This window comes from Heptranchias perlo, unplaced genomic scaffold, assembly GCF_035084215.1.
Source record: "Heptranchias perlo isolate sHepPer1 unplaced genomic scaffold, sHepPer1.hap1 HAP1_SCAFFOLD_538, whole genome shotgun sequence".
Classification (NCBI taxonomy): domain Eukaryota; kingdom Metazoa; phylum Chordata; class Chondrichthyes; order Hexanchiformes; family Hexanchidae; genus Heptranchias; species Heptranchias perlo.
In genome coordinates, this window is record NW_027139557.1 from 47,159 (window position 1) to 59,162 (window position 12,004).

At 44.5% G+C, this 12,004-nt stretch overlaps 2 non-coding genes across 2 annotated transcripts; both read left to right on the forward strand.

Moving 5' to 3' along the window:
- Positions 1-7,304: 7,304 nt before the first annotated feature.
- Positions 7,305-7,376, forward strand: trnaw-cca (transfer RNA tryptophan (anticodon CCA)). Its single transcript has one exon. It is a non-coding gene; the product is annotated as a tRNA-Trp (tRNA).
- Positions 7,377-11,580: 4,204 nt separating this feature from the next.
- On the forward strand, positions 11,581-11,653 carry trnar-acg (transfer RNA arginine (anticodon ACG)). The gene has a single exon. It is a non-coding gene; the product is annotated as a tRNA-Arg (tRNA).
- The last annotated feature ends 351 nt before the right edge of the window (positions 11,654-12,004 follow it).

The following is a 12,004-nucleotide window of genomic DNA, read 5'->3' on the forward strand; positions in this document are numbered from 1 at the left end:
GAGTGTTCCAGTGCACTGACTGTGGAAAGAGCTTTAACCAGTTACACAGCCAGAAAAAACATCGCACCATTCACAGCGGGGAGAAACCGTACACGTGTTCTGTGTGTGGACGAGGCTTCAACTGATCGTCCAACCTGGAGAGACACAAGGACACCCGGACCATGGAGAAACCGTGGAAATGTGGGGACTGTGGGAAGGGATTCAATTACCCTTCAGAGCTGGGAACTCATCGACGCCGTCACACTGGGGAGAGGCCGTTCACCTGCTCCGTGTGTGGGAAGGGATTCGCTCAGTCATCCGGCCTCCTGACACACCAGCGAGTTCACACTGGGGAGAGACCTTTTAAATGTTCTGACTGTGAGAAGAGGTTTAACTGCAAAAGGAATCTGCTGGAACACCAACGTACCCACACTGGGGAGAGGCCATTCACCTGCTCCGTGTGTGGGAAGGGATTCGCTCAGTCATCCAACCTGCTGACACACCAGCGAGTTCACACTGATGAGAGACCTTTTAAATGTTCTGACTGTGAGAAGAGCTTTAAAAGCAAAATTGAACTGCTGAAACACCAACGCACTCACACTGGGGAGAGGCCGTTCACCTGCTCCGTGTGTGGGAAGGGATTCACTCGGTCATCACACTTTCTGTCACACCAGCGAGTTCACACTGGGAAGAGGCCGTTCACTTGCTCAGTGTGTGGGAAGGGATTCGCTCATTCATCCACCTTGCTGACACACCAGCGAGTTCACAATGGGGAGAGGCCGTTCTCCTGCTCCATGTGTGGGAAGGGATTTACTCAGTCATCCAACCTGCTGACACACCAGCGAGTTCACACTGATGAGAGACCTTTTAAATGTTCTGACTGTGAGAAGAGGTTTAAAAGCAAAATTGAACTGCTAAAACACCAACGCATTCACACTGGGGAGAGGCCGTTCACCTGCTCCGTGTGTGGGAAGGGATTCACTCAGTCATCACACTTTCTGTCACACCAGCGAGTTCACACTGGGAAGAGGCCGTTCACTTGCTCAGTGTGTGGGAAGGGATTCGCTCATTCATCCACCTTGCTGACACACCAGCGAGTTCACAATGGGGAGAGGCCGTTCTCCTGCTCCATGTGTGGGAAGGGATTTACTCAGTCATCCAACCTGCTGACACACCAGCGAGTTCACACTGATGAGAGACCTTTTAAATGTTCTGACTGTGAGAAGAGCTTTAAAAGCAAAATTGAACTGCTGAAACACCAATGCACTCACACTGGGGAGAGGCCGTTCACCTGCTCCGTGTGTGGGAAGGGATTCACTTGGTCATCCACCCTGCTGAAACACCAGCGAGTTCACACTGAGAGACCTTTAAATGTTCTGACTGTGGGAAGAGATTTAAAATCAGAAACGAACTGCTGAGACATCGACGCACTCACACTGGGGAGAAACTTTTCACCTGCTCCGTGTGTGGGAAGAGATTCACTCGATCATCCCACCTTCTGAAGCATTAACTTGTTGACACTATTGAGTGACCTTTTAATGCAGTGACTGTGAGAAGAGCTTTAAAAGCAGAAATGAACTGCTGCCACATCATCGCATGCCCATTGGTTGAGAGACTGTTCACCTGCTCCGTGTGTGGGAAGGGATTCACTCAGTCATCACACGTGCTGAGACACCAGCGAGTTCACGAAATGAGCAGGTCCAACGAGCCGGTCTGTAACACAGGCCAATGACTCAGTGCAGCTCGTTACCCAGTCACTGGGCTCCGTTATAGCCTCTCCTGTCAGTAACACACAAAGAGAAATTGTAAATCTGAAACAGAAAGAGATAATGTATAACACTTCATATCAACCACCAGTTTTTCCCTCTTTCCGGCTTTTAAAACAATCTGTTTCACAGTTTGTCAAACCCGAAACAGCCTCTGGGATTTGCTGATTGAGAATTTCAGTGGAAATTGGGACCGTCACTAAGTATCGGAACAAATATCCCCGCTGAGGTTTCGGGATTGTTACTGGTTTATTTATATCAGTGAGTGACCGATTTTAAACTAGGTGAGGGTCTAAACCTAAGGTAAGAGCCTGGGATAGACAAGAGATTCTTCAATGTATCAAGTGAAATTACACTGATTCCACCAACACTGGACATCACATCCCTCAAACATTGTTACCTGTTACTGTATAAAACTGGTGAGGGTGGAAATGGGAAATAACTGAGAAAAACTTCATCGTATCAAAGTTAATTCTGATCATTATTATTATACAAACATTCTACAGCCTATCCCTTAAAAAGGACCCAATATCAAACCAGTCCCCAGTCCTTGGGCCTGTGCCTATGTTGTGATTTGCACCCGCTTCTGACTGACTTGGTATCAGACGCACTCCCGTCAACAGTAAACGGATGGAGCCGGATCCATAAGAGAAAAATGAGGACCGAGCTCCGCGGTTCTCCCAGAGTGCGGGAGGCGGAGTAACAGCAGCAGACAGAGAGATCTCTCTAAACCAGCCGCTGCCGCCGGAGAGAAGCGAGTCCCGTTCCGAGCCGTGTCTGTCAGGCGCCCGCTGACCCTCTCTTCACTGAAGGGGACCGATTCAGCACCAACTCACACACCCACCATTGGATCATTGAATCACCTTCAACACCTGAATTACATCACCACTTAATCCTCTATACACGAGGAAATACAAACCTTGTTCACGCAACTTGCCCTCATAATGTAACCATTTTAGCCCCGGTATCATTCTGGTCTTTCTGCGCTGCACCTCCTGCAAGGCCAATATATCCTTCCTGAGGTCTGGTGCCCAGGACTGAATGCCGTGCTCTAAATGTGGCCTTAACAGAGTTTATAGAATTCTAACATAAATTCCACCCTTTTGAATTCCAGTTCCCTTGAGATAAAGGCCGACATTCCATTAGCCATTTTAATTATTTTTTGCACCTGTCTGCCAACTCTTCCTGATTTCCCGAAGTATCTCTGCTTACCCACAGTTCCTGGCTTCTCACCATTTCGAAAATACTCTGATTTATCTTGCTTAGGGCCAAAGTGGATGGTCTCACACTTTCCCAGATTAAAACTTTGAACAGTCTGGGGCTCTTTTGTATAGAAAAGAGAAGGCTGAGGGTGACCTGATACAGGACTTTAAGATTATGCAAGGGTTTGATCGGTCAGATGTAGATAAGGTGTTTGTACTTTTGGGAGTGGGGACGTCAGAACTTAGGGCCATGAATATAATAGTCATCAATAAATCCAATATCGCATTCAAGAGAAACATATTTATCCAGAGAGTCGTTAAAATGTGCAGCTCGCTCCCACAAGGAGTAGTTAAGGCGAATATCATGGATGCATTTACAGGGAAGCTGGATAAACACATGGAGGAGAAAGGGGTATTCGGGTTTGCTCATAGGGTGAGATGAAGAGGGGTTGGAGGAGGCTCGTCTGCAGCATAAACACCGGTATAGTCTCGTTGGGCCGAATTGCCTGTTTCTGTGATGTACATTCGATGTAATTCTATGTAAGCTCCATCTGACACAGTTTTACCAACTCACTGAATCTATCAATTTCCTTTTACAACTTTATGCTCCCATCTACACGACTCACTGTGCCTCTTAACTTGGTGTCTTCGACAAACCTGGATATACCGCTCTCTATTCCTTTATCTACCTCATTTATACATATAATAAAAAGATGATTTGCCGGTACAGATCCCTGGGGGACACCACTAACCACATCCTATCAATTTGAGTACATACCCATTAACCCTACTCTCTGTCTCCTACCTCCAAACCAACTCCCTCCCCATTTCCATGGGTTGCTATAAATTGCACATGTTCTCATTTCTGTTAACAGTCTCTGATGCTAAACCTTAACGAGTGCCTCTGGAAGTCAATATACACATAACCCCCATCGACACTCCATCATTTACCACATTAGTCACATTTTCAAAAAGTTCAACTCGTTTCGTTAGACTTGACTTACACTTTACAAATCCATGCTGACTCTCTCTGATCAATTCATGTTGATCCAAGTGCTCAGTCATTCTTTCCCTAATAACAGATACTGGTAACTTCCCCACAACAGACGTCAGACTAATAGGTCTATAATTTCCTACTTTATCTCTCCTACCCTTCGTATATAATGGAATGACATTGGCAATTTTTCAATCCATGGAACAATTCCTGAATCAAGAGAGTTTTGAACGATCATGACTAAAGCATGTACAATTTCCTCACCTATTCCCCTTAGTCCCCTGGGATGGTAAACATCAGGTCCTGGAGATTTGTCTATCTTTAATTTAATTATTTTCTCCAATACCATTATTTTACTTGCACTGAATCCCCTTGATTTATTTTCAGTTTTCCTCGTGTCTCTGGTACATTATCCTCATGATTTTCTGCGAGTATTTAGCAAGTCTGCCATTTCCTGAATTTCAATTGTAATATCACCGCCATCTGCCCTTAAGGGGCCCATATTACTCTTAGTCACCCTTCTTTCTCTTAATATACGTGTAAAAACCTTGATTGTTGTCCTTAATTTCACTCAAGTTTTTCTCGTTTTCCCTTTTTGCACCTTTTACGATTTTTTTTTAGTTTCAGCACCACAATAAACAACACTTCACTGTGAAATTTGCTCAATTAGTTCTTCAGTGTCAGAGCGAGAATTGTCCATCCCTAATTTATTTAAAGTAACAAACAAACACAAGCTCACATATTCATTCGTGTATCATCGCACTGATGGACACAGAAAGATAAACACAGCCTGAAACGCAGTCAGTATCGGGATTCACAGGGAAACTGGCAAGTGAAATCGACAAAGATCAAACAGTCTGAACCCCCAACAGAATGTGACGTGTAGCTGATAGATATTAATGAGAGGAGGTGATAACCAGTACTGTGATTTTGCTCCGTGGCTTAGTTGATTAAAGCACCTGTCCAAATACCAGGAGATTCTGGATTCAAATCTCAGTGGTGCCTTTTTGTAATTCATGGCGTTCAGTGGTTTTGAGAAGCAAAAACACACAGTGCGGTGTTTGTGTTTTGTGCAGGAGCCAACACGGAACTGATCGGGAAGTTTCTTCAAAAATGCCTTTTCATTATACAGACAGCCCTCTCATAGAATGTGTCCGTGACATGTTCTTGTTTCTGGGCTCGTTGAGGTCGGGGTATAATTCTCGATTCGAGGTTCATACCCTAATTTGGAACTAGACTTTTGATCCTTGAACTGCGGTTCAAACTTTTGCAAAGAGGGAAAAGAAGTCCCCAAATCACTCCACCTGAATCTCACGCGGTCTCGGAAGAAGTTCAGTTCAAACAATCAGGACTTTAAAGGCACCTCAATGACCTGCACTTTCATTGAACGAGCTTTGCTTCCAATTGCATTCGACCTTGAAACCACTCTGGGTTTTCATCTCACTGAAGCAGAGTGTGGCCGCTCTGTATCTGTGAGCATGTCGGTGACGAGCTCAGCTTTGATATTGGTCGCTCTCAATTTTCAAGATCTCGCCAAGCTCAGGGAAAAGAAACCGCGAATCGAATTGTCCCTGTAAGTGATGAATTGAAGGGATTGGTGCTCCAAGCAGATCTGGAAAATTCACAGTGCGGTCGCTCAGGAATTCCAAATCCACCCTCTCGCCACTCGGTGATCATATTATATAAGATGAAGACCGGCTCGTTGGATTTGATTTTCACTCCTGCAAGCTTCAACTATTGATTTTGTAAAAGTAAACTGACAGTAGACAGCTGTTATATTGGTCACTGCAGCCTTAAGGTTTAGCTCAGTGAATTACTAATTTAGCGGATGACATTTCTGCCTTTCTTCGTTGGCGCGAAAGTTTGATGGACCAGGTGACTTATCTATTTTAAGTACATTTAGCCTTTCTAGTACCTCTTCTTTCTCATTTTTTAGCCCATCCAGTATCTTAACTATATCTTCCTTTATCGAGAATCTGGCAGCATCTTCTTCCTTGGTAAAGAACAATGCAAAGTACTCATTTAGTACCTCAGGCCATGTCCACTGCCTCCATGAGTAGATCTCCTTTATGGTCCCTAATCGTCCCCACCCCTCCTCTTACTACCCGTTTACTGTTAACATGTCTGTAGAAGACTTTTTAATTCCCTTTTATGATGTCCGCTATTCTTATGCTCTCTCTTTGCCCCTCTTATTTCCTTTTTCACTTCCCCTCTGAACTTTCTATATTCTCTCTGGTTGGCACTTGTGTTATTAACCTGACACCTGTCATACACCACTTTTTCCCACTTCGTCTTACTCTCTATCTCTCTTATTATCCAGGGAGTTCTGGCTTTATTTGCCCGACCTTTCTACCTCGTTGGAATGTACCTTCTCTATACCCGAATCATCTTTTTAAAAGCCGCCCATTGTCCAATTATAGTTTGGCCTGACAATCTTTAATTCCAATTTACCGGGGCCAGATCTGTTCTCATCCCACTGAAATTGACCCTCATCCAATTGAGTACTTTTACTTTAGAGTGGACAGAGTCCATTTCCATAGCTATTCTAATCCTTATGATACTGATCGCTGCTCCCTAAATGCTCCCCCACTGACACTTGCTCCACTTGGCCCGCCTCATTCCCTTGCACCAAGTCCAGCAATGCCTCCTTCCTCAGTGGGCCAGAAACGTACTGGTCGAGAAAGTTATCCTGAACACATTTCAAAAATTCTTCCCCTTCTTTGCGCCTTATATTATTGTTATCCCAGTCTATATTAGGATAGTTGAAATTCCCGGTTATTACTATTTTATGGCTTTTGCACCTCTCTGTAATTTCCCTGCAAATTTGCTCCTCTATCTCCGTCCCACTAGCTGGTGGCCTATAGAATACACCAAGTAGTGTAATCGGACCTCGATTGTTCCTTAACTCGAACTCAGTACCCAGGAGAAATCCCCTCGTTCCTGGGAACTTTGTATTAAGCAGAAGTTAGCAGCAAAAAGTGTTCGTGGTGGGACTGAGAAATGCTGAAACAGCCGGCACCCTGTAAAACAGAGCTCCAAGTGTCGGTTTAAATAAAGTCCTGAACTGACAGAGCGGAGGGCAGATGAGGATTGAATTAAATCCCAATTCACTGAATCTGTCAGGAGTGGGATTCCTGAGCTTGTGTGTGAGCTGAAACTGGATCGGTCCCGTTCTGTAAAGACTGAATGGCAGGCGGCTCCCAGACAGGGCTCAGGCCGGGACTGGCAGCTCTCCGCTGGGAACGGCTGGATTGGAGAGCGGGGCTCCTGCGCTGCTGCTGCTGCTGCTTCCGCCTCTTCGAGTCCCTGTGGCGGTCGGTACCGATCTCCCTCCGATGGATCCGGCTCCAGGTGGGCGCTGTGGACCTCGTGGCGCAACGGTAGCGCGTCTGACTCCAGATCAGAAGGATGCGTGTTCGAATCACGTCGGGATCATTGCATTTTCACAACGTTTCAGTGTCACTCTGTTTTATCGCGGGGCAGTCTTTCAGGGATGGTCTGTTCACTGTGTGTAAAATAATATTTATCACAGAATGAACACACCACAGAAGGAGGCCATTCAACCCATCAATCCCTTACCTGCCTTTTGTAAGACCAATCCCATTGGTCCCATTCCCCGTCCCTTTCCCCGTGGCCCTGCATTTTCCCCTTCAAGTATTTATCAAATTCCTTTTTGAAAGCCACGATTGAATCTGCTTCCACCGCCCTTTCAGGCAGCACATTCCAGATCATAACTATTCGCTGCGTAAAAAAGATTTTCCTCATGTCGCCTTTGGTTCTTTTGCAATCACCTCAAATCTGTGTCCTCTGGTTCTCGACACTTCCGCCAATGGGAACAGCTTCTCTTTATTAACTTTATCTAAACCCTTCATGACTTTGAACACTTCTATCAAATCTCCTCTGAACCTTCTCTGCTCTGAGGAGAACAACCCCAGCACGGCGTAAATGCGGTCAATTGGCTCCAATTTATTTAACTGGGCATTAAACAAAGTGTGAGAGACTGGCGAGGCGTTGTGTGAACGGAGCTCACTGCTTTAAGACAATAAATCCAATCACTGCGTGGGCGCTGGGTTAAAATCTCACCACTGATAGAATTTCTGGCAATGTTCATTTTGACCTGTTCGCAGAAAACCCGATTGTCGTGCGATGGAGCAGAGGATGTGAAAGAAGCTGAAAGTGGAAGTGCAGATATTAGTTTCATCACGGGGACAGGACACGTTTCCACAGGTTCGGGCCTCTCACCTTAAGATTCTTTCCAGCAGAGTGGGACAGGTGATCAGAGTGACCGGGCTCCAGCGGCGCAATCGGTCAGTGCGCGGTCCTTATCTGACAGAACAGGGTCGGGAAATACCGAGGTTGTTAATTCGAGTCTCAGCGAGATCAAACAATCCTTTTGCTTGTCAACATTTCGACCGGAGTTGAAGGTACATTTGGTTTGTTCCAAAATGCATCTACTTATTTGAATTGCCATGTGGTTCCTCCGGACTGCGCTGTTGCAATAGCAGATGAGATGTTCAGTATTACTTGTTTACAGGAGGGAGGCTGCGGTTTTGGAAACACAAACTATGATTTTGATCCATCTACAAATCGTGGGATTTAACTGGAGCTTTAAACCAGCGCCTTAGACCGCTCAGCCAGGATACTTTCCAACCTACACTTCAGGAGCTAGTTTTACAGGAATAGAATTACTACAAGCAAGAATTCTACCCCTCCAGCACCAATGCTCACACGGCAGCAGGATGCATGTGTCCAGTGAGAAACCTGTCTGAAGGAACATTCAGTCTGACAGAGCCGGAAGTCCAGCAGATTGACTTTCGGTCTGAGCAGATGTTGAGTCTCCTCCTTGAGAGAGTTTCGCCAATCCAGCTCGGAGTGGATTTAGAATCATAAATCCGGGTGTGACTGGAGCCACTTGTGTAAGATGAAGTGTCGGGGGCAGTTTCCCGTCCTTTGAATGTCTTCTCCAACCATTAAGTAGAAGTCCAACACGCTGTCCATTGCGCCACAGAGTCAGTTATATAATATGAGGTTGAGGCGGTCAGGCCGCTCCTGCTTCCGCCTCTCACATTCCGAGAGCCGCGGCGGCAGTCTGCACCGATCACCCTCCAATGGATCCGGCTCCAGCCGCTTTTTGTGGGCCTGGTGCAAGAACAGTCGCGTCTGACTCCACATCAGAAGACTGCGTGTTTTGAACCAGGTTGAAATCACAGCATTTTCACTGTGGCTCAGGGTCCTGCCGACTGATTTTAGATCGGGACAGTGTTTTAGCGATGGGATGTTCAGTGTTTGTGCAACAATATCAAAATTAAATTTGACACATTAATAAGCTTTTTGTTCTGTTACTTTCTATTTACACCCTCTCCAGTTTTATGTAGAAACAGTTAACAATGTTTAAGGGATGTGGTGTGCAGTGTTTGTGGAATCAGTGTAATTAAATTTGATACTTTCATCTGTTCCTTCTCCAACCCAGACTCTTATCATTAGATTTGTACCTTCACCCTGTTTAAAATAGGTTACTCAGTGATAGAAATAAATCAGTAACAACCCCGAAACCTCAGCGGGTATATTTGTTCCAATACCTTGTGATGGTCTCGATTTCCATTCAAATTTTCAATCAGCAAATCCCAACGGGTGTTTTGGGTTTGACAAACTAATTTAAGTACTTGACTGGTTCCTGGAAATGATCCAATGGAGATTTCCTTACCCTTACAGATATAGAAATAAATACATTCCATCATTTCACAAATGACAGTTGTGTAAATAACTATATCGCGATATCCAACATGGAAAAGCAGCTCTTCATGTTCATCAAAAAAATTCCACATTTTATTGTATTAATCCACTTACGTTTCAATGTAGAACATATATTCAGAGCATCCCTCTAAACTTAAAGAATGGTAAAACAATTGTAGATTTTACAAACACATAACACGCTATCGTATACGTAAGATTAAGGCCTACTTTGTGAAAGTTGTATTCTAATTGTCTTTATGATGTTAAGAAAAATATTTCTAGATGTACATCCCCAACTTAACGGAGAAACTAAGATGTAAACCAAAAGGATTTTTCAAAAACTATTTGGGGCGATATGATCAGTTCCCCTTCTCCTTTCTTTAATTGTTACCTTTTGCTAATTGTTCATCTTGATCCGTTTGCTTCATTTTTTCCTCAGTCATTGATGGTGAATTTTCTATCTGTTAACGTTTTTAAATATTTGATTTGTTTGTTCCCTTCCTCTTGACTTGTGATTTGTTGATATCCATGTAAAAGTCTGAAACAGAAATGTGTTTATATTCAGGCGTGACTCTGAAGTGTGAGACTGAGAGGTGATGCCGGATGTGTGACCGAGAGAACAACTGCTGGAGGCGGAACTGTCCGTGACCTAACATACCCCGTGTGGCATTGCACATGGTCGGTCGGATGACAATGTTTTATATTGACTGAACGGCGATGTGTACAACACACAACGGATTTTAATGCTGCTTTAACTCCACAAAGTATAATCACCATAAATGACCAAAATCTCAGATCAGTTAGAATTGAATTACTGTTGGTGAGGGGAGTTTGTACATTGGAAGGAGTTTATACATTTACAGCTCCAGGTAAACCTGCAAACCTCCCTCACCTGTAGGTTACGTCACCATGAGGTGTCGACCTTTCTTTGCGCTTCTGGACTTCTGAAGTGTGATTGAACCTGACCAAAAGTTTCCTATAATTAGTGAGGAAGGAAGGTATCAGTGTAAATGGGAGATATAAACGTGGATATTTCACTGGGTACCATGGGAACCTGATACACTGCTCATTCCAGTTATTGGTCCAGCAGGAAACAGAAATCATTCTCTTCAACTGTACTCGCCCGAAGGAAAAGGAAACAAACAAAACTGCTCAGTTCTTTGTTTTAGCTTCTTCTGTTGGTTTACGTTCACTCACCGAGAAAGTGACAGAGAGACTGAGAGATTGGATTGGCTTTTTCACTTTATAATCAATTATACTTTGTACTTATTGTTAGAGACGGTTCCATCCCAACAATCCTGTGCCTGACCTTCTCATTGATACTCAGATGTGTTCAAAATGAGTTTCAACCAATTTTACAAAAGCTGAACAGCGAAAACTGCTCCGAAACCAGCTTCGCTTCGCAACTCTTCATGGTGATTCGGTTGCTGGTTGTAAGTAAAGAAGTTTGTACAATCAGCCCTCTGGAGCAATATCCTCAAAAGGTGTTTCGGACACATTGTATGAGAGGTCCGCCTGTACAGTGCAGGAACACTTACATACTGCAGATCTGGAATCCTTTCCTTGTTGGCTCCGCAACTAATACAAATACCGCTCTGTGTTATTTTGTTGCTTAATTCACAAATTGGGTAAATATCACAAAATGCCCCGACCAAACGGGCACTTTGAGCAGCTCAGCCACGGAGCCAAATCAAACTGCAACTTCACCACCTCCTCTCACTGATACCTGTCAGATACCCGCCACTGTCTGGTGGAGTTTGAGGCCGTTTGGTACATTTCTATATCTCTTGTCTATTTCGCTGTGTTCACTGACACTGTCTGCATCTCTCGCTGTGTTCATCTCTCTGTGTCAATCTGTGGGTTGATTCTGAATGAAAAATGAAATAAAACACATCAGTCAACAGCTGGGCCAGTGGCGCAATGGATAACGCATCTGACTACGGATCAGAAGATTGTAGGTTCGACTCCTACCTGGCTCGGATTTATGCAAATTTCCCTCTGACACTGGGGAACTCAGAATCAAACATCATAATAAAATATTGTTTATGGTGAATCAGCAAAGAATAATTTTCAATCAGTTATGTACAGAATGAAACTGTGACCACAACGTGTTTCCAACACGCCGCCTTTTAAGTTGATGTCAGGCTCGCTAACATTACAGCACGAGGTGTGGGCACCGCACTGATAACCTTCAGGTGTATCCGGGCCTTTCAGACACTTCGTGTGACACAAGAGCTTTCCAATCCCCGCCAGCTCCTGGACACCGAGACTTCCGTTCGAAGCAGCATTCACCGCCAGGACCGCTATCCCGCTCCCTTTGACGGTCTGCA